This window comes from Coturnix japonica, chromosome Z (genome assembly GCF_001577835.2).
Source record: "Coturnix japonica isolate 7356 chromosome Z, Coturnix japonica 2.1, whole genome shotgun sequence".
NCBI lineage: Eukaryota > Metazoa > Chordata > Aves > Galliformes > Phasianidae > Coturnix > Coturnix japonica.
Window position 1 is genome coordinate 64,640,969 of NC_029547.1, and position 5,206 is coordinate 64,646,174.

Below are 5,206 nucleotides of genomic sequence, written 5' to 3' on the forward strand. Positions count from 1 at the left end.
GCATCCCCTCACCCAGCAACAACAAAACACAGTGCATGAAGCTGGCTTCACTTAGGTTAACAATATGGAACATCCCTCAGGGCTTTGTGCCACAGAGCAGTAGCAGGGCTGGACTACAGCTTTAGGAAGCAGTGGAAGCCTTTCCCTGTATGGTTACAGTGTCCCTGCACGCACCCCACAGCCAGAGCGTTGCAAGCTGAGCTGCCTTGATGTTTCTTGCATTCATCCCAATCTCTGCGAATGAAGACTCATAATTCAATCAAGGCGTTGATTGAGCACAATCGTGCCTTTATTCAATAGGAGAAAGGAGGGGGCGTGAGGTCTAAAGGAAAGATGGGACTCATCCTCTCTTGTCTCATGAGAGTGGCTCAGAGACCGTGCTGTTGCCTGGAGCCTGGGACTGGTGGTTTGATTCTATGCCCCCCTCCGAGATGCTCGGCTTCTCCTCTATGTCGCTGACCTGAGCCTGCATGGAGGTGTTGCTTTCTGGGCGCTCGGGCACTGCTTGGGCTGGGCTGTCCTCAAAAGGCTCTGGGTCACAGTCCCGGCTGGTGCCTGTGGTGTCTGGCAGGCTCAGGTCAGCAGCTTCAGGAGGGATGGGGTGAATGAGAGCTTGCACGATGATGATGTTCTTCTCTCCGTCACTGCTGTCATATTGAAGGCTGTCATTTGAACTGAAGCATCCTGTGCTTCCCATGAGCTCTCCATTGAGGGAAGCACAGGATGCGGCATCATCAAATGCCCTGTGTCCTCGGGTTACAGAAGGGCTGGAGTCACCTAGGAAGGAGTAGATGCACAGTGGTTAGTGTCGAACATTCGCAAGTTGAATCATGAAGCTGTGTTGCTGACAAGCAGTGTTTTGAAAGCTGGATTTGCACCCTTACCTTCCAGGACAAAGACTTCAACTTCGGAGGGCTCCCTGGCGCTGCTCTGCAGTTGGTGTTCGGCCACAGGGGATGGTGTGCCCAGGCAGAAACAGGAACACCAACTGCCAGCTGGTGACTCTGCCCTCTTACTGGGAGAACTTGGTCTGCAGAGAGAAAACAGAGCATGCTGTCAGTTGTGGTGTAGGGTGAGGGAAGAGCTGCACTGAGCCCTCAAGTCCTGCTGGCTACATTTCTCCCAACCATGTCAATCAAGATGCAGAGCATGTGAGCAAAGGCTCCACAGCCGGACAGGACAGGAGCTGGCAGGCTCATATATATATAACAAGCAAAAAATAAACCAATAAAACCCACCAAACCAATGATGATAGGGGCTGGAAAAAGAATTCCTCTTTACCTTTCAGATAGAAAATCAATGACGGTATGGAATCTGCCCAGTACAGCTGCGGGGCCTTCCTCAACCACGATGTCGCTGCTCCGTGTCGCGGTGGGAGAGCTGCTCTGGCCGCTTCTCTGGGCCTGTGCCTCCTGCACGGTGAGCAGCTTTGTGGCAGGAGGCACCCACACAGACTTGGGCCCGGCCAGAGAACAGTGCCCTGCAAGGGAAAACCACAGGTAAGACGGAGGATCAGAAAGCAGCAGCACTGCCATCACAGTTCTGCATTTCTCTCAGACTTGCTTATCCGAGACACTGGAAGAAGAGGATGTCAAAATAACCATGTGCTCAGGGGTATGCTCATGGCAAATGACAGCCATAATTAAGAGCAGCTCTTGGTATCAAAACAGGCAAACAAAAACCCTATAAAAACTAGGGGACAGGGTTCTCAGAAAGCTTTGCTGCCACATTTCAATTAAGCTTCACCTGCTTGCAAAACAACGGCAGTGACGGTTTTCTCAATGTAAGGTTTGGGATTGGACACTTTGAGGATCCAGCAACGGGGCACCATATTCTAATCTAAGCCCAGAAGCCTGTTGTCTCCTCAACAGTTAGAGCATTTTCAAAGGTCTTCGAGAAGACCTGGATTGGATCAAGGTGTCAGATCAACATCAAGCTAATGGAGGAAGGCACTCACCCTCTCCCACGGCTGTTGTGGATTTGGAGCAGAAGAGGACATCTGCGTGGCTGATGAGGAATTCCACCACAGCTGACTGGGTCTGCAGCTCCATGCAGGCAGCTTCTCCACTTGTGCAAGCAGATGGGCTCTGCTGGGATCTGAAGAAAAGGCAGATCTTACAAGTCATTTCCCAAAGTCTGAAATTCTGTAGCCAAAAACTGTCAAATTGGGCTCTAAAGGCTTCCACAGTGGGCAAACAGCGATGCCACTGACAAAATTCTCCTGGATGATCAGGGACACAGCAGTCCCAGTTAAACAAGTGAGTACAAACTGTCATCTAGAAATTGTGCCCCTGGGGCTGGGGGAGAGTAGAAGTAAGCAGCATGTTGAAATGGAAAAAGAAGTTTACCTTAAGAGGTTTGGAGCCCACACTATCGCTAAGTTCTTAGCGTCCATGTTGGTGACGGAGCAGTTCGCAGCCAGAGATGTCAGATGTCTCATCAGGTATTCCAGCGTCCTGGAAAACAAGAGAGGCAGATGTTCAGCATCAGAAAGCAAGCCGTGCTGCAGTGCACTTCAGAATAGCATCATCGCCCTCTGAAAGGCAGCAGGGCTGAGCTCAGCAGACCGAGTGCAGCACTGACCTGTAGTGAGGAGCGGGCAGCTGCTGATGGCGTCCTGCATTCGTGCACCCGCTCCTCCTCTGTGGCAGCGCAAACAGCGTCCTGGAAAAAGGCAGGAACGGGAAATTCCAGACACCAGTCAGGCTGGAGAGCTGCCACAGGTTTGGGAACCATGGGGACAGCGCGCTGGTGGTCAGCACCGAAGCAGACTCGATGCCTTCCAAGAAAAATCAGGGGAACACAGCAGCACGCAGCCTGTGCCATCAAGGCCAAGCAGTGCAAGCTCTGGGGGGCTTTACTGCCTGATTGCTCAGTGCAGCTCCTTGCAGCAGGCATTCATCTCCAAGTCCACTTTGCTATTAACCCCATTCTACCAATAGTTGGGGAACATGCCTCATGGGGCTAACAGAAAGAAGACCTCAGAGCTGGGGCACTGCTGCAACCACTAGCCAGGATGCCCAGGGAACAGGTACGTGTCATTTCCAAGACATTGCCCTGAGCTTACCGAGAACTTGTCATACAGCTGGTTGGTCAGGAGAGGGTTTGGGAGCTCCCTGAAATACATCTTACATAGGGAGCTCACGCTGTGAAGTTCTCGGACGCTGAGCTCGGGAACCTGCTCCGTATCGAATTCATGGCTGCAGAGAAGGACACAGAATTGGGCAGAGGGCTTTGAGAAAACAAGTCCAAAGCCACACAGAATACAGCTAAGAAAAGAAATGGGTTCCTCTGAACACCCTCAGCATGACATGTGCCCCTACTGACAGCTGTGTCAGTCACAGCACTCTTACCGTAGTCGCTGGATCCTCGACGCCACGCCGGACAGGCGGTATATCCCCTGGACTACGCCATGCTGCTCAATGAATTCTGAGCAGCTCTGGAGGACCTGGGGGACTACAGAACAAGAGCCAGCGGTTAGCTCAGCTTCTTACTCAAGTCCTGGTTCAGGCCGTGACCTTCGCATATCCCATCCACTAAGCCCCGCTGAGCTAACGCTTGCTTCCTCCTTAGAGGTGAAAGCTGGCAGAGACAGCTGTGAGGAAACTGCACAGAGACGTGTTCTTGGCTTTCCAGAAATGCTACGACCTATCAACAGCCTGGAGAAAGTAATTCTGGCAAAGCCACAGACACTGCAAGTTCCATCACAGCTCCCTGGGGAATGGAGGAATCCAATCTCATGACCAGAAGAGCAAGGAAAAGGATGCAGGATGCTCTCTTTGGCCAGAAGGCTTCCTACGTTTTCAGGCTGAAAAAATTGCTGGCTATGATCTCCCTTTCATCTTTAGATGCCCAATGGAGGAAGATCTCAGGAGGACTGTTCCTTACCATCACGCCCAGAGCGCAGAAGGTGCTCCCCCAGGTCACACCCAAACACCCCTTCCTTCGTTGGCTCTGGCTCCGTCGCTCTCCTGGGGCGGGCCTTCACCAGGGAGCGAAGGAAGGTACTGAGCTTGCCCCGTTTCTTCGGCACTGTGCAACAAAACAAAGAAACCAGTTCATTTCAGGCTTGGATCGGTTGGACGAGGCCTAGCATAATGCATTCGACCGAGTACGTAACAACGGGAAGAACATTAACAACAAGGACACGCAAGAATTGTTTTCCCCATCCCTGCAACTGCCCAAGGCCAGGTCAGAAGGGGCCCCGGACAGCCTGCTCTCATCTCCAGCTAAATGCACAGGCTGGCGATCCAGACTGAGGCACGGGACTTGGAGCCTGAGGATCCTTTAGACCCCTTCCAATCCCAAGCCATTCAAGGAGGATTCTGTGACTTCCCCATGTCCAAGAATAAACACAGAGGGATTGGGCCAGATCTCTGCGTGTTCAGATGGAGCTTAATGCAGTCCTCTTGCTAAGCTTGCTCAACTCAGGTATTAACAAAACCCCTGAAAGCCACGTTCTAACCCCATTTTATTAATCCGCATTGTCAAATATAAAATACGTACCAGGCTTTGGCAAGGAATTGACGAGGGACTCAGGAATTTTTCCGCTGATGAGTTCCACGCACTCACCAGGGAAAAACCCAACCTGTAACAAGATCAAAAAGCAGGTGGGCATTAGCTCGAGCCCAGAGACAAAGGGAAAGTCCTCTGACACCAACACAGGGCAACTGTTTGCATCCAGAAGCCATCCTGTGCAGGCAGAGCAGCTCCAACCTGAGATTCTTGACTCTACTCAAGTTGAGCTCTCTAGTCGGAAACATGTGCCTACCTCAAAGCCACGCTTGCCTCTCCACCAGGGGCTCAGCTCCTTTGGTGGCATTGCAATAATGCTCACCATGTCTCCAACCTGCAAGAGATTGAAACATCAATCCCAGCTTCAGCACAGCTGGCAGGAAAGCACAGCTCAAATAACTGCCTGATTCTGTGCTGCAGAATATCCTCAAGCTTGACAGCAAGGGAGACATCCTGAAGGAGTCTGAGAGTATTCCTGAGGCGTTCACACCCTACACTACTCTCCCATGCATGACAACAAGGAACTCCTGGAACTGCTTACCTCCAGGGAGAGCTCATCCAGCCCCTGGGCAACGTGGCTCTTGATAACATGGGCTGCCGCAATCGCTGGAACATTAAGAGATGACACCACATGCTCCAGCTGCGGCTTCCGCATGTTATCAGCCTGCAAAACAAAGCACAGGCCGTGGTC

The 5,206-nt window shown here is 51.9% G+C and overlaps 1 pseudogene; it reads right to left on the reverse strand.

The window, feature by feature from the left end:
- Nucleotides 1-251: 251 nt before the first annotated feature.
- Nucleotides 252-5,200, reverse strand: LOC107306684 (annotated as a pseudogene).
- Nucleotides 5,201-5,206: the final 6 nt, after the last annotated feature.